Source organism: Macaca thibetana, chromosome 6 (genome assembly GCF_024542745.1).
Source record: "Macaca thibetana thibetana isolate TM-01 chromosome 6, ASM2454274v1, whole genome shotgun sequence".
NCBI lineage: Eukaryota > Metazoa > Chordata > Mammalia > Primates > Cercopithecidae > Macaca > Macaca thibetana.
In genome coordinates this window covers 144223517-144250406 of record NC_065583.1, presented here as the reverse complement: position 1 = coordinate 144250406, position 26890 = coordinate 144223517, and the positions used below count along the sequence as shown (strand labels likewise).

At 41.7% G+C, this 26890-nt stretch overlaps 1 protein-coding gene and 1 long non-coding RNA gene across 3 annotated transcripts in view; both read right to left on the bottom strand.

Moving 5' to 3' along the window:
* ZNF131 (zinc finger protein 131) overlaps positions 1-26890 on the bottom strand; it is a 113895-nt gene that overhangs the window by 74111 nt on the left and 12894 nt on the right. The window lies entirely within an intron of this gene.
* Positions 1451-15978, bottom strand: LOC126956501 (uncharacterized). The gene is made up of 2 exons (XR_007726397.1): positions 10160-15978; positions 1451-2445 (listed from the first exon to the last, which is right to left on the bottom strand). It is a non-coding gene; the product is annotated as an uncharacterized LOC126956501 (long non-coding RNA).

Here is a 26890-nt window from a genome sequence, read left to right as displayed (position 1 = left end):
CAACTGCAAATTCCAAAATGATTAAGCCCTTGGAAATAAAATGGGATACATGATTTGAAAGATATCCAAGAGGTGGCGTGTGCGGTAAGAAGAACTCAGCATTGGGCAGGCTGGTGGCTATAGCATCAGTGCCCAGAGGGAAGGATGTTAAGTAGGAAACAAAAGCCCTTAAAGAAGGGCAGAGTTCCAGGATCCCTGTCCACATGGACAACATGACCCTAGTCTCTCATGTCTGCCAGCTCTTGTGTCTTCTGACTTTTCTTAGTCTCACTCAGCCACATGGTTTGTAGCACTCACTTCCCTTGAAGGCACTTGGGACATCTTGAAACTGGGACATCTGTCCACAGACAGGCGTGTCTGGACAGCCTTCCAAAATGCCCATGGCAATGAGAAAGTCTCTGAGTCCCAGTCATTTCCCTGCACATAGAGTAGTTCCCATCTTAGCAAAACTGGGTGTTTTCTGAATATCACTCAGCACATGGAAGCTGTACAGACTTCTGTCCTGTGCAAGCAGGCAGTAACCTGGGATCTCCGCTCTTGCATGCAGATAAACATACATGTCCTTCAAACCTTCAGGTTCCTAGATGGTGAAACAATACATCTGTGCTGAGAGTGAGAAGGATGTGATAGGCTTCCAGTTTTGTACTTTTATACTTCTGGGTCATCAGAAACCAAAGGTCTCCCTTGGTTTCCCAAAGTGTTGGGATTACAGGCATGATCCACCATGCCCAGCCTCAGTTATTATTTATTTATTTATTTATTTACTTACTTACTTATTTTTTAAGACGGAATCTCGCTCTGTTGCCCAGGCTGGAGTGCAGTGGCAAGATCTTGGCTCACTGCAAGCTCTGCCTCCCAGGTTCACACCATTCTCCTGCCTCAGCCTCCCGAGTAGCTGGGACTACAGGTGCCTGCCACCACGCCTGGCTAATTTTTTTTTTTTTTGTATTTTTAGTAAAGACAGGGTTTCACCATATTGGCCAGGCTGGTCTTGAACTCCTGACCTCAGGTGATCCGCCCACCTTGGCCTCCCAAAGTGTTGGAATTACAGGCATGAGCCACCGTGCTCGGCCCTACTATTGTTTTTTTAAGCCCTAAATTCAAGGAAAAAGGTCTGGCTTTGAAGAGAGTCACATGTTCAGTAACCTTTCTGGTCTTCAGATAAGCTCTCCCAATGATCTTGGAGTTTGGCTGTATTCTGAATGGTCTCTTCACTGTGTCTTTGCTCTCTCACTCGGTTGTAAGGTCTGTGAAAGCTGTAGCCAATCCTTCATCTTTGTGTATATGGCTCCCATCACCGCATCTGGCATATGGAAGGATATCAACACATGCTTGTGAAATGTTGAAACTAATCAGACTTTTATAGTAAGAATGATCTTTGACAAAAAAAAAAAAAAGTGTATTTGTCAACTTAAAAAAAAATCACACAATCATTAATTTAGAAACGAGATTTTCTTTCCTTTTTTTTTTTTTTTTTTTTTGAGACAGGGTCTCACTCTATCACCCAGGCTGGAGTGCAATGGCACAATCATGGCTCACTGTAGCCTCAGCCTCCCCAGACTCAGGAGATCCTCCCACCTCAGCCTCCTTAGTAGCTGGGACTACAGGCATGTGCCATCATGCCTGGTTAATTTTGGTACTTTTTGTAGAGATGGGGTTTCTCCATATTACTCAGGCTGGTCTCAAACCTCTGGGCTCAGGTGACCCCTCTGCCTCAGTCTCCCAAAATGCTGGGATTACAGGTGTTAGTCACTGTTCCCGGTCAACTTTATTTCTTTTTTTTTTTTTTGGTAGATATGTGGTTTTGCCGTGTTGGCCAGGCTGGTTTTGAACTCCAGGCTGGGTTTGGCACCAAGTGATCTGCCCGCCTTGGCCTCCCAAAGTGCTGGTATTACAGGTGTGAGCCACCATGCCCAGACTTAATTTTATTTTCTTATAAAGTGTTACGGCCTGTAGGGTGGTTATTCTGACAGGCTGGAAAGTGTACTCCCCAGCCAAAGACGGAAGCAGGCACTTTGAGGAAGTGGAGGGTGGAACAGGGATTTATGTTGAATGGGTTGACTAAGTATACATATTCAACAGGTTACAGGAGGCATGTAAATATTCATGAATGTGTTCCTAATGCATGTGTACTGAACAAATATGCCTGTTACATATAGTCCTTATTCATTCTATGGTGGAGACAACATTCAAATGTATTACAATTAGGCCATATACGTCAAAAGGTGAAGCAGGGACATGAAGGCACTCAAGTGCGCAGACTCTGTGAACAGTTCCTGTCGGTGGTCTTCTTATTAGAAGAAAGTTACTGAACTCAGTCTCTTGTCCAATCAAAGCTTCAGTTATAGCTTGTGGAACAAGGGCCTCAGTTAGTCACTGTCTGGCAATGGATGAACTGTAATGGTTTTAATAATGCTTATCTCTAGGCCAGTGCTTGATTAGCTGCTGGAGAAAAAGAAAAACATTGTGGTAGTTAGAACATAATTTTTTTTTTTTTTTAAGTGTAGAGATGTGTGATTTAACGCTTGCCTGGCACAGCTTTAGGTCTCATTTATAATTTGGTGTCTTAATGCTACAAGGAGTCTGTTCTGTCAGTCTCATGATCCCTATTGTAATAATAATGCCAGTCAGTCATGTTTAAACTGCAAAAAGGAGTAGGTGTAAAGAGCTATGTCTGATCTGCTGTCTTGTCATAGCTAGGAACTCAGGTTTCTCTGGGGTCCCCTTGGCCAATAGAGGGTCCATTCAATTGGTTGGAGGCCTTAGGATTTTATTTTTAGTTCTCATACCCCTTGATGTTTTTGCAAACGGAATGTTTGACTCAGATGAAAATGTATTGCAATACAATTTCATTATGGCTATGATATGAGAAGGAAACACAATCCACTTTCAGACAGAATACTCCAAGAAAGTTACCATTTTACATTTGTTCTCATTACGTTGTCTTTGAATCCATGATAAAATCAATAATAATGATATTTGTATTAATAGCAATTGACCAAATTATTTTCTGCTATGCACTGTTGAATATTCACTTTTATATGGAATGCATTCACGAAAGCCACCTTGTAAAATGCGAGCAAATTTCACTTCCATTTTAGAGATGATAAAATAAGATCCAGGTAAATTAAATAACTTGCTGAGGGCCACCATCTGGAAAGGAACACTACAGCTGGCTAACCGAGTCAGCCAGCCGGAGAACTTGACTTCTTGTTGTTACACATGTACACACACTCTGAAATCCTTCTAACTCAGCAATTCATCAGTAAAAGCCAAAACTGGGCTTGTGAAAGTCCAAGTTAGGAATGTATAACTATCTCTGCCCCACCTCTAATCCAAAACCAAAACCATTCCTTAGGCATCACCCCAAGAATTCCTTTGCTAAGAGACCTGGGTTTCAGAACTACCTACATGATCTGGGGCAATAATCAGCATTCTACAAGCTAGTGTTCCCCAAAAGAGCTTCCTTCCAGAAAGCTAATACTTTTCTTTTCTTTTCTTTTTGTGGGATATTTAATTAATTTATTTATTTTAATTATTTTTTAAATTATACTTTAAGTTCTAGGGTACATGTGTACAACATGCAAGTTTGTTACATATGTATACATGTGCCATGTTGGTTTGCTACACCCATTAACTTGTCATTTACATGACGAGTTATATCTCCTAATGCTATCCCTCCCCCTTTCCCCCACCCAACCACAGGCCCCAGTGTGTCATGTTCCCCTTCCTGTGTCCAGGTGTACTCATTGTTCAATTCCCACCTATGAGTGGGAACATGTGGTGTTTGGTTTTCTGTCCTTGCGATAGTTTGCTGAGAATGATGGTTTCCAGCTTCATCCATGTGCCTACAAAGGACATGAACTCATCCGTTTTTATGGCTGCATAGTATCCCATGGTGTATATGTGCCACATTTTCTTAATCCAGCCTATCATTGATGGACATTTGGGTTGTTTCCAAGTCTTTGCTATTGTGAATAGTGCCACAATAAATATATGTGTGCATGTGTCTTTATAGCAGGATGATTTATAATCCTTTGGGTATTTACCCAGTAATGGGATGGTTGGGTCAAATGGTTATTTCTAGTTCTAGATCCTTGAGGAATCACCATACTGTCTTCCACAATGGTTGAACTAGTTTAAAGTCCCACCAACAGTGTAAAAGTGTTCCTATTTCTCCACATCCTCTCCAGCATCTGTTGTTTCCTGACTTTTTAATGATCGCCATTCTAACTGGCGTGAGATGGTATCTCATTGTGGTTTTGATTTCCATTTCTCTGATGGCCAGTGATGATGAGCATTTTTTCATGTGTCTGTTGGCTGCATAAATGTCTTCTTTTGAGAAGTGTCTGTTCATATACTTTGCCCACTTTTTGATGGGGTTGTTTTTTTCTTCTAAATTTGTTTGAGTTCTTCATAGATTCTGGATATTAGCCCTTTGTCAGATGAGTAGATTGCAAAAATTTCCTCCCATTCTGTAGGTTGTCTGATCACTCTGATGGTAGTTACTTTTGCTGTGCAGAAGCTCTTTAGTTTAATGAGATCCCATTTGTCAATTTTGGCTTTTGTTGCCATTGCTTTTGGTGGTTTAGACATGAAGTCCTTGCCCATGCCTATGGCCTGAATGGTATTGCCTAGGTTTTCTTCTAGGGTTTTTATGGTTTTAGGTCTAACATTTAAGTCTTTAATCTATCTTGAATTAATTTTTGTATAAGGTGTAAGGAAGGGATCCAGTTTCAGCTTTCTACATATGGCTAGCCAGTTTTCCCAGCACCATTTATTAAATAGGGAATCCTTTCCCCATTTCTTGTTTCTCTCAGGTTTGTCAAAGATCAGATGGCTGTAGATGTGTGGTATTATTTCTGAGGGCTCTGTTGTGTTCTATTGGTCTATATCTCTGTTTTGGTACTAGTAACATGCTGTTTTCGTCACTGTAGCATTGTAGTATAGTTTGAAGTCAAGTAGCATGATGCCTCCAGCTTTGTTCTTTTTGCTTAGAATTGTCTTGGCAATGCAGGCTCTCTTTTGGTCCATATGAACTTCAAAGTAGCTTTTTCCAATTCTGTGAAGAAAGTCATTGGTAGCTTGATGGGGATGGCATTGAATCTATAAATTACTTTGGGCAGTATGGCCATTTTCATGATATTGATTCTTCCTATCCATGAGCATGGAATGTTCTTCCATTTGTTTGTGTCCTCTTTTATTTCATTGAGCAGTGGTTTGTAGTTCTCCTTGAAGAGGTTCTTCACATCCCTGATAAGTTGGATTCCTAAGTATTTTATTCTCTTTGAAGCAATTGTGAATGGGAGTTCACTCATGATTTGGCTCTCTCTTTGTTATTGGTATAAGAATGCTTGTGATTTTTGCACATTGATTTTGTATCCTGAGACTTTGCTGAAGTTGCTTATGAGCTTAAGGAGATTTTGGGCTGAGACGCTGGGGTTTTCTAAATATACAATCACGTCATCTGCAAACAGGGACAATTTGACTTCCTCTTTTCCTAATTGAATACCCTTTATTTTTTTCTCCTGCCTGATTGCCCTGGCCAGAACTTCCAAAACTATGTTGAATAGGAGTGGTGAGAGAGGGCATCCCTGTCATGTGCCAGTTTTCAAAGGGAATGCTTCGAGTTTTTGCCCATTCAGTATGATATTGGCTGTGGGTTTGTCATAAATAGCTCTTATTGTTTTGAGATACGTCCTATCAATACCGAATTTATTGAGAGTTTTTAGCATGAAGGGCTGTTGAATTTTGTCAAAGGCCTTTTCTTCATCTATTGAGATAATCATGTTTTTGTCTTTGGTTCTGTTTATATGCTGGATTACGTTTATTGATTTGCGTATGTTGAACCAGCTTTGAATCCCAGGGATGAAGCCCAGTTGATCATGGTGGATAAGCTTTTTGATGTGCTGCTGGATTCGGTTTGCCAGTATTTTACTGAGGATTTTTGCATCGATGTTCATCAAGGATATTGGTCTAAAATTCTCTTTTTTTGTTGTGTCTCTGCCAGGCTTTGGTGTCAGGATGATGTTGGCCTCATAAAATAAGTTAGGGAGGATTCCCTCTTTTTCTATTGATTGGAATACTTTCAGAAGGAATGGTACCAACTCCTCCTTGTACCTCTGGTAGAATTCGGCTGTGAATCTGTCTGGTCCTGGACTTTTGGTTGGTAGGCTATTAACTATTGCCTCAATTTCAGAGCCTGTTATTAGTCTATTCAGGGATTTAACTTCGTCCTGGTTTAGTCTTGGGAGGGTGACTGTGTACAGGAATTTATCCATTTCTTCTATATTTTCTAGTTTATTTGCGTAGAAGTGTTTATAGTATTCTCTGATGGTAGTTTGTATTTCTGTGGGATCGGTGGTGATATCCCCTTTATCATTTTTTTTTTTTTTTTTTTTTGAGACAGAGTCTCGCTCTGGCACCCAGGCCGGAGTGCAGTGGCCGGATCTCAGCTCACTGCAAGCTCCGCCTCCCGGGTTCACGCCATTCTCCTGCCTCAGCCTCCGGAGTAGCTGGGACTACAGGCGCCCGCCACCTGGCGCGGCTAGTTTTTTGTATTTTTTTAGTAGAGACAGGGTTTCACCATGTTAGCTAGGATGGTCTTGATCTTGTGACCTCGTGATCCGCCCGTCTCGGCCTCCCAAAGTGCTGGGATTACAGGCTTGAGCCACCGCGCCCGGCCTTTTTTTTTTTTTTTTTTTTTTTTTTGAGACTGAGTCTGGCTCTGTGGCCCAGGCTGGAGTGCAGTGGCCGGATCTCAGCTCACTGCAAGCTCCGCCTCCCGGGTTTACGCCATTCTCCTGCCTCAGCCTCCCGAGTAGCTGGGACTACAGGCGCCGCCACCTCGCCCGGCTAGTTTTTTGTATTTTTTAGTAGAGACGGGGTTTCACCATGTTCACCAGGATGGTCTCGATCTCCTGACCTCGTGATCCACCCGTCTCGGCCTCCCAAAGTGCTGGGATTACAGGCTTGAGCCACCGCGCCCGGCCCCCTTTATCATTTTTTATTTGATTCTTCTCTCTTTTCTTCTTTATTAGGCTTAATAGTGGTCTATCAATTTTGTTGATCTTTTCAAAAAACCAGCTCCTGGATTCATTGATGTTTTGAAGGGTTTTTTGTGTCTCTATCTCCTTCAGTTCTGCTCTGATCTTAGTTATTTCTTGCCTTCTGCTAGCTTTTGAATGTGTTTGCTCTTGCTTCTCTAGTTCTTTTAATTGTGATGTTAGGGTGTCAATTTTAGATCTTTCCTGCTTTCTCTTGTGGGCATTTAGTGCTATAAATTTCCCTCTACACACTGCTTTAAATGTGTCCCAGAGATGCTGGTATGTTGTGCCTTTGTTCTCATTGGTTTCAAAGAACATCTTTATTTCTGCCTTGATTTCGTTATGTACCCAGAAATCATTCAGGAGCAGGTTGTTCAGTTTTCATGTAGTTGAGCGGTTTTGAGTGAGTTTCTTAATCCTGAGTTCTAGTTTGATTGCACTGTGGTCTGACAGATAGTTTGTTATAATTTCTGTTCTTTTACATTTGCTGAAGAGTGTTTTACTTCCAACTATGTGGTCAGTTTTGGAATAAGTGCGATGTGGTGCTGAGAAGAATGTATATTCTGTTGATTTGGGGTGGAGAGTTCTGTAGATGTCTATTAGGTCTGCTTGGTGCGAGCTGAGTTCAAGTCCTGGATATCCTTGTTAACTTTCTGTCTCATTGATCTGTCTAATGTTGACAGTGGAGTGTTAAAGTCTCCCATTATTATTGTGTGGGAGCCTAAGTCTCTTTGTAAGTCTCTAAGGACTTGCTTTATGAATCTGGGTGCTCCTGTATTGGGTGCATATTAATTTAAGATAGTTAGCTCTTCTTGTTGAATTGATCCCTTTACCATTATGTAATGGCCTTCTTTGTCTCTTTTGATCTTTGTTGGTTTAAAGTCTGTTTTATCAGAGACTAGGATTGCAACCCCTGCCTTTTTTTGTTTTCCATTTGCTTGGTAGATCTTCCTCCATCCCTTTATTTTGAGCCTATGTGTGTCTCTGCACGTGAGATGGGTCTCCTGAATACAGCATACTGATGATCTTGACTCCATCCAATTTGCCAGTCTGTATCTTTTAATTGGAGCATTTAGCCCATTTACATTTAAGGTTAATATTGTTATGTGTGAATTTGATCCTGTCATTATGATGTTAGCTGGTTATTTTGCTCATTAGTTGATGCAGTTTCTTCCTAGCATCAATGGTCTTTACATTTTGGCATGTTTTTGCAGTGGCTGGTACCAGTTGTTCCTTTCCACGTTTAGTGCTTCCTTCAGGAGCTCTTGTAGGGCAGGCCTGGTGGTGACAAAATCTCTCAGCATTTGCTTGTCTGTAAATAATTTTATTTCTCCTTTGCTTATGATGCTTAGTTTGGCTGGATATGAAATTCTGGGTTGAAAATTCTTTTCTTTAAGAATGTTGAATATTGGCCCCCACTCTCTTCTGGCTTGGAGAGTTTCTGCTGAGAGATCCGCTGTTAGTCTGATGGGTTTCCCTTTGTGGATAACCTGACCTTTCTCTCTGGCCGCCCTTAACATTTTTTTCTTCATTTCAACTTTGGTGAATCTGACAATTATGTGTCTTGGAGTTGCTCTTCTCGAGGAGTATCTTTGTGGCATTCTCTGTATTTCCTGAGTTTGAATGTTGGCATGCCTTGCTAGGTTGGGGAAGTTCTCCTGTATAATATCCTGCAGAGTGTTTTCTAACTTGGTTCCATTCTCCCCGTCACTTTCAGGTACACCAATCAGACACAGATTTGGTCTTTTCACATAGTCCCATATTTCTTGGAGGCTTTGTTCATTTCTTTTTACTCTTTTTTCTCTAAACTTCTCTTCTCACTTCATTTCATTTATTTGATCTTCAATCACTGATACCTTTTCTTCCAGTTGATCGAATCGTTACTGAAGCCTGTGTATTCGTCACGTAGTTCTCGTGCCATGGTTTTCAGCTCCATCAGGTCATTTAAGGACTTCTCTAACTGGTTATTCTAGTTAGCCATTCATCTAATCTTTTTTCAAGGTTTTTAGCTTGTTTGCGATGGGTTCCTCCTTTAGCTCAGAGAAGTTTGATCGTCTGAAGCCTTCTTCTCTCAACTTGTCAAAGTCATTCTCCCTCCAGCTTTGTTCCGTTGCTGGTGAGGAGCTGCATACCTTTGGAGGGGGAGATGCACTGTGATTTTTAGAATTTTCAGCTTTTCTGCTCTGTTTATTCCCCATCTTTGTGGTTTTATCTACCTTTGGTCTTTGACGATGGTGATGTACAGATGGGGTTTTGATGTGGATGTCCTTTCTGTTTGTTAGTTTTCCTTCTAACAGTTAGGACCCTCAGCTGCAGGTCTGTTGGAGTTTTCTGGAAGTCCACTCCAGACCCTGTTTGCCTGGGTATCAGCAGTGGAGGCTGCAGAACAGCAAATATTTCTGAACAGCAAATGTTGCTGCCTGATCATTCCTCTGGAAGCTTCATCTGAAGGCATACCCGGCTGTGTGAGGTGTCAGTCTGCCCCTACTGGGGGGTGCCTCCCAGTTAGGCTACTAGGGGGTCAGGGACCCACTTGAGGAGGCAGTCTGTCCGTTCTCAGATCTCAACTTCCGTGCTGGGAGAACCACTACTCTCTTCAAAGCTGTCAGACAGGGACATTTAAATCTGCAGAGGTTTCTGCTACCTTTTGTTCAGCTATGCCCTGCCCCCAGAGGTGGAGTGTACAGAGGCAGGCAGGCCTCATTGAGCTGCAGTGGGTTCCACCCAGTTCGAGCTTCCCGGCCACTTTGTTTACCTACTCAAGCCTCAGAATCAGTGGGCGCCCCTCCCCCAGCCTCGCTGCTGCCTTGCATTTCAATCTCAGATCGCTGTGCTAGCAATGAGTGAGGCTCCATGGGTGTGGGACCCTCCGAGTCAGGTGCAGAATATAATCTCCTGGTGTGCCATTTGCTAAGACCCTTGGAAAAGTGCAGTATTAGGGTGGGAGTGACCCAATTTTCCAGGTGCTGTCTGTTACAGCTTCCCGTGGCTAGGAAAGGGAATTCCCTGACCCCTGGAGTTTCCCGGGTGAGGCAATAGCTCACCCTGTTTTGGCTGTCACTCGCTGGGCTGCACCCACTGTCTGACATGCCCCAGTGAGATGAACCTGGTACCTTAGTTGGAAATGCAGAAATCACCCATCTTCTGTGTTGCTCATGCTGGGAGCTATAGACTGGAGCTGTTGCTATTGGGCCATCTTGGAACCATCAATACTTTTCTTTCCAACTTCTAACCCAATCTATCACCAAAAGGATTTCATTCTAGAAAATTTCATCAAAGGTAATTGATTGGCTTTTATGTTAATAACACCAGGCTATTCTTCTGTTGCAATCAGCTCTGGGCTTCCTGTCACTACCCAGCTTGCCCCTATCTGCTTGGGACTGCCTAATCAACCAGAAGATCATTAAAAAAATGGCACTCATCTTTTGTCACCTGGAACAGGACAGATGTGAGGCACTTTCAACAACTTGTGCTTGAGGCCTGGGATTTCGTAGAGCATGTTCCAATGTACCAGAGGATTCAAGTCCCTGGCAGCCTGCTTTCTATCCAAAGCTGGGCCACCTCTCTTGGGACCACCAGGACATTGAACTGCTTTCCTATTCCTGTGGACTTCTGAAATGGGCCCACCTGAGACAAGAACCTAGAGTGCATAGCACCTTTAGCCGGGTACAGAACCATCCACCTAGGAACTGATCACTGCAACCCAGGAGGAGACACAGATGCCCCCAGAGATGCCCCCAAGTCACAGCCTCCCTTGAGCCCTGCCAATGCACTCCCTGACTGCCTCACTTGGCTGGATCACCCTGCTCCAGGAACAGACAACTGGAGCCTGAGAAATCTGATGATGGAGACCTACCAAGCATCACCCTCCTCCTGCCTCCAACAGCCACCACCCAATGTTCCAAGTCTTGTTGGCAGTAGAGCCCAGGAGCGATGACTGAGTTGATGCACGCCTGCCTCTGCCACCTGCCTTTGGCCTCCTTTTTCTTTCACTGAGACTCTTCAATGGGTGATCCTGTGCCAAAAGATATTGTTACCATGACACCCCTAGGTTTGCTCAAACACAATGGTAGAGATTGTGCCAGCAGAGAACTTTGTACATGTGTTTTTGCCCATGAGATAAAACTGTGCAAAAATGCAAAATTCTTATCCATGCCTGTTTCTGGTTTGGCTGTTGAGGAAGGACAGGGAGCAGAGGAGCTGGTGGCCGGGAGCTTGGCCGGGACAGGTGCATGGCCCTTGGTGTAATAGGGAAGAGTCCAGCATAAACACAACTTTGATTTGTATAGAGGTGACTGGGTGTTTTAAAGGGTGACAGAGGGAATAGGGAGGGATGTGAGTGAGGAAGACCTGAGTAGAAACAGGAAAGTGAAAAATTATAGGAAGTAGAAAGGGAGGATTGGTCCATATGAACTGAGTCTCCTAACTGGGGCTAAACAAAGCTAGGCTCCTGCCCTCCCACAGAGGCTGGGAGATAGCAGCTCTATTTTCAGGTCTTGCCTGGAACACACAGTATATTCTTTCTGCAGCCTTGACCTTTCTGAGTCAGGCATCTAAAGGAGGGCTAGGGTCATCCGAGTTGTAGCCTTGAGCTGTTAGACAATGCGTTAGTGTTTTTCAAGTCTTTATAGACCAAGGTTGAAGCTTAGTAAAGAGTATTCCCAGGAACCTATCTAGAGATTGGTCAAGGGGATAATCTTTGTCAATGTCAACTAAAGAAAAAAACAAAAAAACAAGCTTTTAAATATTTAAATTTAGTTTTATTTAGAAGTATTTCTGAGGACTACAGATTGAGGACTTACAGCCCTGGAGGAGTCTTTTAGAGAGATTTTGCAGACTGCTTAGAAACAGCATTTCTGCTCATAACATATACAGGTCACAGAAGTTTCAGTATGTCTTCAGAATTTACATCAAACTTGCTCAGATGTCACATTAAAGCAGAATCACATCAATGCTTGCGTGCAAGAGTACATCTGGTTATAGATTATAGAGCATAATCACTAACCCTGTCACATATTATGTGCAGGAAAATATGTGTCACATATTATGTGCAAGGACTGAGTTCATTTATGTTTTTTGTTTGTTTGTTTGTTTGTTTAAGATGGAGTTTTGCTCTTGTCGCCCAGGCTGGAGTGCAGTTGCGTGATCTTGGCTCACTGCAACCTCTGCCTCCTGGGTTCAAGCGTTTCTCCTGCCTCAGTCTTCCGAGTAGCTGGGATTACAGGCGCCCACCACCACACCCAGCTAAATTTTGTATTTTTGTTAGAGACAGGGTTTCACCATTTTGGCCAGGCTGGTCTTGAACTCCTGACCTCAGGTGATCCGCCTGCCTTGACTTCTCAAAGTGCTGGGATTACAGGCATGAGCCACTGTGCCCGGCCCACTTATCTTTTAAGGAATATGGTGACTCAGACAGGAGATGTGGGGGGCAATGTGCTGTATCTGTTTTTGTTGTTGTTGAGAGAAACTGTTTTTTTTTTAAGAGAAACTCTCGCTCTGTCACCCAGGCTGGAGTGCAGTGGTGCAATCTCGGCTCACTGCAACCTCCACCTCCCGGGTTCAAACGATTTTTGTGCCTCAGCCTCACGAGTAGCTAGGATTACAGGCACCTGCCACCATGCCTGGCTAATTTTTGTATTTTAGTAGAGACAGGGTTTCACCATGTTGGCCAGGCTAGTCTCAAATTCCTGACCTCAGGTGATCCACCTGCCTCGACCTCCCAAAGTGCTGGGATTACAGGCTTGAGCCACCATGCCCAGCCCATTTTGTTTTTAAAGCATTCTCTTAGATAGAAGCACATCATCACAGAGTCAGGGGCTTTGTGAAATTATGCTGGCAACAGAAAGGAGCAAACGTGGCTTTTTACATTGCAACTTTGTCTCAAGTACATTACTGGGGATGTGGGGCCAAAGGGGAGGCACCTTCCTGCACCATAGGAAAGCTGGGAATGGGAAGAGAAGGCAGGAGTGCATGATGGAGGTACCAGAGTACTCTGGGGGCGATTTGCAGACCTAGGACCTCAATTTTAGGTGGGGACCAGGATGCCAAACAAATCTCCAAACTGACTTGTCGAGGTTCCTGGATGCTGTTCCAGGTGTTGAAGAAAGGGTCAACCTAGGATCAGTGTGGTGGCTTATGCTGAACTGGGAAGGCGTATGAGGAAGAAGCAGAGAGAACCAAGCAGTCACCTAGCAAGGCCAATTCCGGAAGAGCATGTTTGGGGAAAATGGACTAAAGTATAGCCAGGAAAGTTCTAGTGGAAAGACAGGATTGGTCCAAATGAATTGAGTCTCCTAACTGGTGAGGCCAATTCTGGATGAGCAGATTTGGGAGAAATGGGCAAAGCCTCCCGTCTTCCAGGATATGTGGGTTTCCTTCACCACAGTGGCCACCACATGAATTTCTAGGATGAAGGGGTCAAAATCTCCTGGCAACCTTGAGCTTAACTTGTATTTGGGTAACACCTTCCCTAAGGTTCCAATAAAATTACTAGGGGGTTTTACAGAGTGAAGTAGAAGGGACTGACAAAGACCTTCCTTGACCAAACCCTAGACACAGTCTCGGACATCGCCTCAAGAGCCCAATTTTAGCCAGAATCCCCTATCTTCAATATCTGATTCACCCTCAATATCTGACCACATTCCTTATTCTCCAATTGATATCTGATCACCCCGGTCTGCCTATAGCAAGAATACTGTGAGGTCACTTTAGAAAAAATTAACCTATCCTTTTAGTAATTTTCCATTTACTAACCCCTGTCCTTCCCCACTTTCCATCCCTACCCCTCAGTCCTTGGGTGTAAATCCCTTATTTTCCTTGTATTAGGAGCTGATCCCAATCTCTATCCTCTACTGCAAAGTATACCTATGACAATAATGCTGAATAAAGTCTGCTTTACCATCTTAACAACTGTGTAATGTTTTTTTCTTTAACAGAAATAAAGGATGTTTGCGCTTTTGAAGAGGTAGGAGACTTTCTGTCCCATAAGTCCCATATCCAGTCCTGAAGCCTCTTCTTGCCTCAGAGTTGTCAGGGCTGGTTTCCTGAGGAAATAAAAACATTTCACTCCAAAATCTATTTCTTTGACATACTTCATGATAGTGGCTCAGAGGGCCTGCGAACAGAAGTAGTCCTAAAAACTGTGTTTTATGGAGGAGACCTTCATCTGTAGAGAAAACCTGCATTGATGTAGCCAGGCTTAAGCCCCCATTCTTTCTGGTAACCTTAAGTTGGTATATAAACATTCATACCCCATTGTTAGGGTAATCACTTGTGACTTTCCCCCAATGCATGCTAGTAAATTTCTATGCCATCTCCCCTAGTAATCGGCCTTTTGTCAGTTGATTTTTCATTGAACCTTCAGAGGATGAAGGGAAATTTTCCCTTAGCTTCTACAGTTTTGGTGCTGTCAGCAGGATCCCAAAGTCTCTTTGCTGTTCTGGAAACTGCAGTGAAGGGCACTTAGGACCTGACTAGATGGCAGAAAGGTAAGATTTTCTTACCAACCAGCCTCTCTGTCTCTCTCTCTCTGTGGAATCCAGTCAAGTGGATGGCAAAAATCACTGTATGTCTCTTTTTCCTCTACAAAATTTTGATTAATAGGAAAAAAATATTTGTGTGGCTAGTAGTGGGTCTAACAACTCTGATGTACTTTTTGGTATGAATATTCATATTGTTTGGTCTTTCTCCTCCCAGAAATAGTCTTCTTTGTCTTTCTGTGTTGTTCTGTGATAAAGAAGGACACCATAGGGTGGAACATGGGCCTAAACCTCCGATAAGCCCGTTTTTCAAGCCAACCCTGAAAACTAGTCAGTTTTGTAATTGTGATCAGAGTAGCATATAAACTTTGCTGTGGGTCTCCAAAATAAAAACTGGATGGGGTTCCCGTCTTGTCTTATGTCCTTGAGAGCTTGACCTGTGGCCAAGTGGGAGCACTCTCTCTTTGTCTCCATCATTTAGGTGGCATGATTTTTGGATCATGTCTGGTGGCCAGTCTGAAAATGGCTGGGAACCAGAGTCATATAAGATTTGAAGCAACACACTTTTTGTTCCAAATGTGTCAAGCTCTCGAGGTAGTTTGTCTTTAAAAGTCCCATCTCTACAGGGCTTTTGTCACCTCAACCCTGGTTGCCTGGTTAGTGCTGGAAAAGTCCTATCCTAAGAGAGCCTACTTGGTGTCACAGATTAAGAAGTCTGTGACTGGTGATCCCCACAAAGTTCTAAGTCACCAGAGGCACTGTATGCACACACAGCATCCTTAACCATGTGTGGCAACAAGAATCTTTCTGTCTCGGCTTATTCTTGGGAGTAAATTTTTGAGGGAGAGACTCTTTGGGATTGCCACTTCTATGCCTCTTCAAGAAACATCTTTTTCTTAAATGATAAAAACTTACATTAAACCTAGAAATTTATATCTTGGGTTTTCCAGTGAAGAGGCTATTGCATTAAGTCGCATTGAATTAAGTATACCAGTGGAAATTCTAATTTCCAATGTCCAGACAATAGAGCATTTAAGTTAGAAAGACTCCTAAACTCAAAAAACATTTTTAAAGATCTCTCATTCTCAACAATTGCCTTATTTGTATTTATAGGAAGATTATATTAAAAGAAAGACATATAATGGTGTAATGGCTAGCCTTAGAAATTCTCTTGACAAAATTAAAGAGCAAACCCCTAATTGAAAACAAAGTTAAGACCCTTTATGAACTCAAACTCCTTACTTTGGATACTGTTTGAGATTCACTAAGTAGTATGCTCCACCTTGTAGTTTAGATAAAATTCTGTGCTTTCACCAGAGTGGCCTGGCTTTGACTCCTGGGCAGGGAATCAGCCCTTTTGGTTTAATAATTGTGTGACTTTTTACTTTTGGGGGTACCCATTTGTTTTTCATCTTTTTCCTTTCCATGGACAGCTTTTGATTGTTCGTCTTCCATCTGTAAGGGCACGTGGGGCTTTTTGGGCCTTTGTGATGGCCAGCTGAGAAGCTGAGACGCTAGAGAGAATATAATCAGACAGATACAAATTATACCCCGTTTGTGATTAGCAAAACTCTTACTCTTTGAGTTATCTCTGAAGTTAGTTCTGGATCTTGTGAGGACTTCTTTGTACCTCTTTGGAGACACCTCATGCATTCTTGGTTATGTAGGGTGCCTTTGGTTAAAAAGCTCAAAATCTAGCAATGTTAGCTGTTTGTCTCAGCTAAAATCTGATAGGAAATTTTTAAAGATTTTTTTAATTAAAAAAAAGCTACATGGTCAGAAGTCAGCTTAATTAAAAGCTGATATTCAAGCCATATATATATGAGAGGCCCATACCAGTGGCCTAGACCAGTGGCCATTGTGAGGACTGGGGACATGACCTGTGCCTCATTTTCCCTAGTCCCGCTGTGCCTCCTGGCCATGCTGAGAAATCAGGTCCTACAGAGATTGTCTTGAGAGCCCTTTCCTTTGTCTTGGTCTCTACATCTGGTACATAACAGTTAAAATTACTTATTTCCTTGATTTTTAACTAAAAATCAGAGTTATTAAGCATTAATGTTATAATTATTATGTATAATTAAAACTTCTAGGTTAGGCCAGGCATGGTGGCTCATGCCTATAGTCCCAGCACTGTGGGAGGCTAAAGCTGGTAGATTGCTTGAGCCCAGGAGTTCAAGATGAGTCGGGGCAATATGGTGAAACCTTGTCTCTATAAAAAAAAAAAAAAAAAAATTAGCCAGGCATGGTGGCACATGCCTGTAGTCCCAGCTACTCAGGAGGCTGAAGTGGAGGATTGCTTGAGCCCAGGAGGTCTAGGCTGCAGTGAACTATGACCATGCCATGCCACTGCACTCCAGCCTATGCAACAGAGTAAGAGTGTAAGATCCTCTCTTTCAAAAAAAAAAGAAAAAAAAAGGAAAAGAAAAGGCTTCTAGATATAAAAAGTGCTTCTATATACAAAATATATACAACATACACAAAAACACTTCTACATGCAACATACACAAAAAAGATGTTTTAAATAAAGAAGGTTGGCAGAGTGCAGTGGCTCAAGCCTGTAATCCCAGCACTTTGGGAGGAAGAGGTGGGTGGATCACCTGAGGTCAAGAGTTTGTGACCAGCTTTGCCAACATGACGAAATCCTGTCTCTACTGAAAATACAAAAATTAGCTGGGTGTGGTGGCGCACTTCTGTAATCCCAGCTACTTGGGAGGCTGAGGCAGGAGAATCGCTTGATCCCAAGAGGCAGAGGTTGCAGTGGCCGAGAACGTGCCATTGCACCCTAGCCTGGGTGACAGAGCAAGACTTAGTCTCTCTTAAAAAAAAAAAAAAAAAAAAAAAAGGGTTATTAAAAAGAGATAAAATTATAGTTGTTGGTAAGAAAAATGTTGTTCAGTTTTGAGGGTTTTATTTGTTTTGAGACAGGGTCTCACTCTGTCTCCCATGCTGGACTGCAGTGGTGTTATCAGCTCACTATAACCTCAAACTTCTGTGCTCAAGGGTTCCTCTTGCCTCAGCTTTCCAAGTAGCTGGGACTATAGGTGCACGCAACCGTAACTGACTAATTAAAAAATTTTTTTTGTAGAGACGGGATCTCAGTTTATTACCCAAGCTGGTTGTGAACTCCTGGACTCAAGGGATCCTCCCGCCTCAGCCTCCCAAAGTGCTGGGATAACAGGTGTGAGATGCCACACCTATCTTAGTTTAGATGTTTCTTTTAATGTTTTAAATTTTTAATAGTTAATAATAGACAAAACTAAATTAAAAAAATTATAAAAGGTTATAAAAGGTTGATACAAATCTTATCTTCTGTGGTCAAAACTAGTTGAGATTAGATAGATCTTTTTGTAAGGTTTTACTAAAATTAGCTTTAGCATTAATAATATACTGATATAGAGATAAAATTTTTTAACAAAATTTCCATATAATAAGAGATAACAAATACAAGATTTTTTGTTCACCTTTTAAATACATTGCAAAAGGAAAAAAGGGAGTTTGCCTCATGCTGTCTTTGTCTTTTTGATTGTTTAGAGAACTGAGTCTCCTCTCTATCAAAGAGTAAAGGTTTTTGCTTTTTGAAATCTTTGAATTATCACTTTGGCTAAATGAGTAACTTATTTGTATAAGTTAAGGATTACTTATGTGTAATCCTATTTTGATTCAGGGTTTGAAACCTTTCTTATTTTCCTATCAAGTGTTTTAAGCCTTTAATAGTTAACAAACTTCTCAAAATCAAATTTTATATTCTAAAATTAAGTTTTTTTTTACCTGAAACTTTTAATTTTGGTAGATAAAAATCATATGGAAAACACTGTCAAATAGTGGCATTTAACTCTGGGTTACATTTGCAGAAATGTGTTATTAATATGTGCTCCAAAATTGTATGAGATTCCTAAAATTATGATATATCATGGCCTGTGTAATGAGTCATATGATTATGAGTCATATGATTGTTATATGCCACAGAAATAAGCAAATTTTCTTGTCAATTGGGTCTTTTTTTTTTTTTTTTGAGACGGAGCCTCGCTATGTGTGCAGTGGCATGATTTCGGCTCACTGAAAGCTCCACCTCCTGGGTTCATGCCCTTCTCCTGCCTCAGCCTCCTGAGTAGCTGGGATGACAGGCACCTGCAACCATGCCCACCTAATTTTTTTTTTTGTATTATTAGTAGAGATGGGGTTTCACCATCTTAGCCAGGATGGTCTCAATCTCCTGACCTTGTGATACAACCGCTTCAGCCTCTCAAAGTGCTGGGATTACAGGCATGAGCCACTACACCTGACCATCAATTGTGTCTTTAATTACGGCTATTCTAAGTCTTTTGCCATCCATAGACATTTATTGCTTTATTTTTATTCTTCTTGAAAGACAGTTTATAATAAGCTAAGTCCTAAATTTGATTCTTCTTCCAAAAAAGTCATAATAAGGATCCTGACAAGTACTCTTGAATACAGGTTTTTGATAACTTTGGAGAGCATAACATTGAACAAGGTGAAATTTTTCAAGAGTCTAGTAAAAAAAGTTAATAGCTCATGAAAGTTGATAACTTCAAGCAAAACAGGAAATGAATTACATGGAACTAAACTGATAAAAGACTAAAATAATTTTTGTAACTTTTTTGCTTAAAATATTGCTGATTCTTGTTTTGTTTTTGAGTCAAGAAAAACTTTTATTTTTAACCTTAATATTTATAGTTTACAACAATTGGGTAAAGTATACTTTTGTGAATAAAATTGAAACATTTGCTGAGCGTGGTAGCTCACTCCTGTAATCCTAGCACTTTGAGAGGCCAAGGCGGGCGGATCACGAGGTCAAGAGATCGAGACATCCCGGCCAACATGGTGAAACCCCATCTCTACTAAAAATACAAAAATTAGCTAGGTGTGGTGGCACATGCCTGTAGTCCCAGTAGGGTGCCTGAAGGCAGGAGAATCACTTGAACCTGGGAGGTAGAGTGAGCCGAGATCACGCCACTACACTCCAGCCTGGCAACAGAGCAAGACTCCATCTCAAAACAAAACAAAACAAAACAAAACAAATTGAAACATTTACCTGTCTCTACCTGATTTCTCCAAAATTTGGAAGTTACTTGTGAGTATTCTTATGGCAATATAGTTATTTGCATACATTCAGTAAGAATCTGCTTTCTGTTGTGACAGCTCACAGTTAGATATACTGGTTATTTTACCAAGGCTTTAACTGGAATGATATATTTTTGGATATGACCAGACTGCTTTGAGCAATTTAGGTTGTCTTCATAGAGCATAAAAAGCTCCTTGGAAAGACTGGCCTGGTGCCTCATCTACACGGCTCCCTTACGAGGTTCCTGACCTTGTGGTAAGTAAATAATATCACCTTACGACAGGCCCAGGACTCTTCAGATATTTTGGGAACCTCAAAAAGAGAGGAATTCACTGGTTTTATACACACATATTTTATACAGTTTCATACACTGGTTTTATAAGCACAGTCTGATGGCAAATCTTTGGCTTGGCTTCTCAGTTTTAAGAAGCTTTTAAAAGTCTAACCTGAGATTCCTTATGAAAAAGTTCTAGTGGCTGAGCACAGTGGCTCATGCCTGTAATCCCAGCACTTTGGGAAGCTGAGGTGGGCAGATCACCTGAGGGCAGGAGTTCGAAACCAGCCTGGCCAACATGGCAAAACCCTGTCTCTACTAAAAATATAAAAATTAGCTGGGTGTGGTGGTGGATGCCTGTAATCCCAGCTACTTGGGAGGCTAAGGCAGGAGAATCGCTTGAACCTGGGAGGCAGAGGTTGCAGTGAGCTGAGATCGTGCCATTGCACTCCAGCCTGGGCAACAGAGACTCCATCTCAAAAAAAAAAAAAAAAAGAAAAAGTTCTTTCTATACTATTCGTGCTATACTTTATGCAAATAATCAGGCCAAATATAGTAAAACTAAAACATTTTACAAATAAATTAGTGTTACTATGATTTGTCTTTGGTATAAATAAGAGACTAAAGAAAGAAAAATTGTGGGGGCTAGGCACGGTGGCTCAAGCCTGTAATCCCAGCACTTTGGGAGGCCGAGGCGGGCGGATCACGAGGTCAGGAGATCGAGACCATCCTGGCTAACATGGTGAAACCCCGTCTTTACTAAAAGTGCAAAAAATTAGCCAGGCGAGGTGGTGGGCGCCTATAGTCTCAGCTACTCGGGAGGCTGAGGCAGGAGAATGGCATGAACCCAGGAGGCGGAGCTTGCAGTGAGCCGAGATAGTGCCACTGCCCTCCAGCCTGGGCGACAGAGCAAGACTCCATCTCAATAAAAAAAAAGAAAGAAAAATTGCATTTCAGAAAAAACACTGTAGTACACCTGTTATTAGACTCTAGCCCTGCCAATTGTTTTTGAGTTTTTGTTATTTGGCTACAATTTAGACCAAATACTAAATAGTTTTGTCTCTACAAGTTTCCAAACTGATGTTTCCATTTTTCTTGGTTAGACTCACTAAAGATTACAATTGTGCTTTTTCTTCAAGCCCTGCAAACTGAAGTTAAGCAATATAAACTTCAGGAAAAGTCACCAGAGCAACTTACATATAACAGCTAGGAAGGGAAAATAAAATACTAAGACCCCAAATTCTCTAAGTCAAAGGGAAAAGTCAAGCTGGGACCCAAGTCACATAAAATGGCCTCCTACTTTTTTCCCTAAATAGATAGCTACAAAGACAAAAGGCTATATACCATCTTCACAGTTTGCTCACAAGGAAATTTCTTGTGGACCTTAATATCTTTACCCTAAAATAGTTCTGTTGAATTTCACCCTAACAATGTAAATTAACAACTTATCTTCATGGGAACTGGACAAAGGATAGAACTGAAAGACATCTCTCCACCCACCTAAACCTAAAACGTACCCAATGTACCCCGAACCTAAAATAAAAGTTAAAAAAATTGATTAGATTCAGATGTATCTTTGTCCACTCTTTTATTTTCAACCCTTTTTATCATTTTACCTTGTCTTCAAAATAGCACAGAGTTTGAAGTTGTAATTTCTTTCTTTATCTTTTAAGAGATGAAGTATTACTCTGTCACCCATGCTGGAGTGCAGTGGCATGATTATAACTTATTACAACCTTAAATGCCTGAGCTCAAGCAATCTCCTGTCTCAGCCTTCTGAGTAGCTGGGACTACGGGTGTGTGACACCATACCTTGCTGTAGTTTACTTAATCTATTAATGCAATTGTACTTATCTTTTCACAGGGTAGTTCAATACACTGAATGATTGTATAAGTGTGAAAAGTGGCATCCCCCTTGTCCAATTTCTATAAGGTACAATTATACCTGAATAATTTTAGTTTCATGTCTCATCTTTTAGTTCTCACCACTAAACTAATGAATTATCCGGTTGTAGAGTTTGAGGGGGATCTGCGCATAAAAAGTTTGGCCCCTCACATTCCACCCTCTTTTGTTAAGCCAGCTCCTCCTGGAAAACTGTGCTATGCTTGCTTCTCCATGTCCCACGCTTCATAGACACACAGCCTCACTTGAGGAAACATGAGGTTGTGTAACTGTTCCTGAGGCTGGACGGATAAATGCAATTTTGCCGTTCAGTGTCAAGAGGTCCATTTTTGGTGTTAGCATTAGGCTCATCTTCCAATTTAGTTTATTGTGTGTGTGATTTTCCTGTATCCCTTATTTCCAACCCTTCAATTCAAGATAACCATCCACAGTTGGTTATTTTATTACTAAGTTGATTATTCTGTTGTTTACCTTTTTACATAATTTTTATCAATATGTATCTACATATTGTGTTTTTGTTAATTTTATAAAATAAAACTGTGTTCTGTGAAGGGAAATTAAACTTTGGTACCCCAAACTCATTTAGCCAAAGGGAAAAGTTAAGCTGGGAACTGGGTCACACAAACCTGCCTCCCGCTTTTGGTTCCTAAATAAGATGGCTACAAGATGAAAAGCTACATACCTCTCCCATATTTTGCCCAACGGGAAATTCCTGGTGAGCTGTTAAAACTTCACCATGGCAATGCAAATTGATAGCTTATCTTTACATGTGCAGTCACCCTGCTCACAAGACACAAATGCATATCTGATTGTTCCCCTACCCCATTTTGTCTGTGTCATCTTATGTAAAATGCAGATTCCCCACATTTTTTCTCTGCCCCTTTGGTTTATGTGAAAACTATGAGCTTCTCAATATCCCATCCTTTCCCCTTTAGATTTGGAGCCCTCAAAATCATCATCAGAGAAAGGCATAGACCTGTATCTTGGGCCTGTCCTTAACTTTGGTAAATAAACCTCCTAAAATGATTAAGACTTGTCTTGTCATTTTCCTCAATTGACAGTTCTATGTAGTCTTTTAAACTTTTTCTCTGAATATTATGTTGCTATAATGCAGCCATGATTTTGAGTAATGTTGTAGTTTATTCTGATTTTTGTAAAATATTCCATTCTGTGAATATAACATGTTCCTTTCTATCTGCTCCCCTATTGTTGGACTTTTAGTTCCTTCCTCCTCAGCAAATTTTTGTTACTATGAACAGTACGTATGTGGACATTCTCTTCCATGTTTCCCTGTGTACGTGTAAGAATTTCCTTTGGGTATAGACCTAAGAATGGAATCAGTGGATTATGAGATATTCCTAAACTTGTTTACTGTATCTTTCCATTTTAACAGGAAAGTTCTTACTTCTCAGTCTTATTCTTTGTAGACTACCATTGAATAAAGGCCTCAATCAACCATCCATACCTACTGCAGATTCTTCTAGATGCTGATGTATGTGGAACCCAGAATTTCTATTCTTGGCACCCATATAAGTAAATTTTATTTGTTCTGCATTATGCTCTAGTCTTCTTGATATAGCACTTTAAAAAATCATTTTCATACAATTCATATGGTTTCTGCAAATATAAATTAACTATCTCTTGCAACTGTTTTGATATGTAAGCAATGACACCCAAATTCAGATTTCATTGTTGTCCCTTAGGGGTATCCTAGTATCTGCCTCTAGTTAGGGGTTTAGAATTAGTTATACTGGCTATGAGACTTCTGTTGAATTGACATTCTTTTAGGAGCTGTCTCAAGTAAGAGCTTTCTAGTATCTTCAAACAAAAAAAAGGACTCACCTACTCAGACAGAAAGTCTATTTTTTAAAGGAAGCTTAGAGAGATTTGTGGGATTCAAGATTATTTTTATAAAGATCTACCCAAATTTACCCATTTGATTTCAGAGTCCCATTACTTGCTAATCAATTCCATTGCTTGTATATAAAAGATATGGTAAAGGTGAATTCACCATATATACATACATATATATGTATATATAAAATTTAAAGACAGAGTCTCAATATATTCTCTAGGTTGGTGTTGAACTTGCTTCAAGCAATCCTCCTCTGGCCTCAGCCTTTTGAGTAGATGGGACAACAGGTATGTGCCACTCTGCTTGGCTCTTCACCTTATATTCTGTTTGTTTGTTTTTTTTTTTTTTGAGACAGAGTCTCACTCTGTCACCCAGGCTGGAGTGCAGTGGTGCAATCTCGACTCACTGCAACCTCCGCCTCCCGGGTTCAAGCAATTCTTCTGCCTCAGCCTCCTGAGTAGCTGGGACTATAGGCACAGGCCGCCATGCCTGGCTAATTTTTTGCTTTTTAGTAGAGACGGGGTTTCACCGCATTGCCCAGGCTGGTCTCGAACTCCTGAGCTCAGGCAATCTGCTCGCCTCAGCCTCCCATAGTGGTGCAGTGGTGCAGCTCACCATGGCCTCCAACTTCAGCCTGGATGCACTTCAGTCTGGGTGACAGAGCAAGACTCTGTCAAAAACAAAACAACAAACAACAAAACAAACAAACAAAACTTTACATTGATTTATTAAAATAACATAAGCTATTGTTGGCTATACATTTTTCTTTATATCACTAATTTCAGGAACAAGAAAGTAATGGGCGAGACTCACATTGCCCAACTTGTGGTAGCATTTTAGGTAATTTATTAGTCTAGAAACTACAGGAATAAAAAAAAAAAAAAAAACCACCAAAATGTATTTATTTATTTATTTAGAGATGGAATTTCAGTCTTGTTGCCCAGGCTGGAGTGCAATGGTGCGATCTTGGCTCACTGAAACCTCTACCTCCCGGGTTCAAGCGATTCTCCTGCCTCCCGAGTAGCTAGGATTACAGGCGCCCACCACCACACCTGGCTAATTTTTTGTATTTTTAGTAGAGACGAGGTTTCACCATGTTGGCTAGGCTGGTCTCGAACTCCTGACCCCAGGTGATCCACCCCTCTCAGCCTCCCAAAGTGCTAGGATTATAGGCGTGAGATACTGTACCTGGTCCCAAATTTATTTTTTACTTATTTATTTTTTACTTATCTTAACTTTTTTTAGAGATAGGTTTTCTCTCTGTTGCCCAGGGTGAAATGCAGTAGCCTGATTATAGATTGTTGCAGCCTCAAACTCCTGGGCTTATGTGATCCTCCCATTTCAGCCTCCTGAGTAGCTGGCATTACAGGCAAGAGCTGAGTTGCCGCCCCTGTCAAAATGCCTTGAAACAATTATTCCTGACAGGGTATGGCTGACAGGGATAGGACTGAAGGCTCTTGATCAGGTCTCTCTGAGCCTGATAAATTTTGCATACCTTATATTCCTCAGACTACTCTGAGCCACTTTTCTTTCTTACCCTTAATGCCCATCTGATTGTGGTCAAATCCATTGTTCTAACTCATTTTAGAAGCAGAATACCTCTGTAGGTGATGAAAAAAAACTGATCTCTACCTTCTTAAATTCAGTGTATAGACTCTGTCACTTTTTTTTTTTTTTTTTTTTTTTTTTTGAGATGGAGCCTTGCTCTGTCACCCAGGCTGGAGTGTAGTGGCATAATCTAGGCTCACTGCAAGCTCCGCCTCCCGGGTTCACGCCATTCTCCTGCCTCAGCCTCCCGAGTAGCTGGGACTACAGTCACCCACCACCCATGACCGGCTAATTTTTTGTATTTTTTAGTAGAGACGGGATTTCACCGTGTTAGCCAGGATGGTCTTGATCTTCTGCCCTTGTGATCCGCCCGCCTCAGCCTCCCAAAGTTCTGGGATTACAGGCGTTGAGCCACCACGCCCAGCCCCAGCCTGTTACTTAAACTGAAAGACAGATTAACAGTAGGAAAATTTTATTTTGCATACATAATGAGGCTTCACAAAAGAGAAGTGAAAACCCAAGTAGGAGTTTAGGGCTGGGGGCTTATATACCATTTAACAAAGGGTGATACATTGTGAAGAGAATAGAATAGTCAAAGAAAAAGGGAGCTTTGAGATTATCAGGGGAGGGAGTAAACAGTGGGAAGGTGATTAGGAAATGTCTGGCAAGTAAGGTTTGTTATGCAGTCTCAAGTTCTCTCTGGTGATAATACATGTCCTCAGACAAGTATTGTGGGGGAAAGAAAAGAGAGATCAGACTGTTACTGTGTCTGTGTAGAAAAAGGAAGACATAAGAAACTCCACTTTGATCTGTACTAAGAAAAATTCTTCTGCCTTGAGATGCTGTTTTCTGTAACCCTAGCCCCAATCCTGTGCTTGCACAAACATGTGCTGTATTGACTCAAGGTTTAATGGATTTAGGGCTGTGCAGGATGTGCCTTGGTAAAAATGTTTGCAGGCAGTATGCCTGGTAAAAGTCATCACTGTTCCCCAGTCTCGAGTACCCAGGAACACAATGCACTGCGGAAGGCCACAGGGACCTCTGCCCAAGAAAGCCTTGGTATCGTCCAAGGTTTCCTCCCAACTGAGACAGCCTGAGATATGGCCTCGTGGGAAGGGAAAGATCTCCATCCCCCAGCCCAACACCCGTAAAGGGTCTGTGCTGAGGGGGATTAGTAAAAGAAGAAGGCCTCTTTGCAGTTGAGATAAGAGGAAGGCATCTGTCTCCTGCTCATCCCTGGGAATGGAATGTCTCGGTGTAAAACCCGATCATATATTCTAGTTACTGAGATAGGAGAAAACTGCCTTATGGCTGGAGGTGAGACATGCTGGCAGCAATACTGCTCTTTACTGCACTAAGAAAGATGTTTGTGTAAAGTCAAACATAAATCTGGACTATGTGCACATCCAGGCACAGCACCTTTCCTTAAACTTATTTATGACACGGAGTCCTTTGCTCCCGTTTTCCTGCTGACTATCTCCCCACCATTACCCTACAGTCCTGCCACATCCCCCTCGCCAAGATAGTAGAGACAGTGATCAATAAATACTGAGGGAACACAGAGACCAGTGCTGGTGCAGGTCCTCACTTGCTGAGCGCCGGTCCCCTGGGTCCACTTTTCTCCTCTATACTTTGTGTCTTACTTCTTTTCTCAGTCTCTCATCTCCACCTTGCGAGAAATACCCACAGGTGTGGAGGGCAGG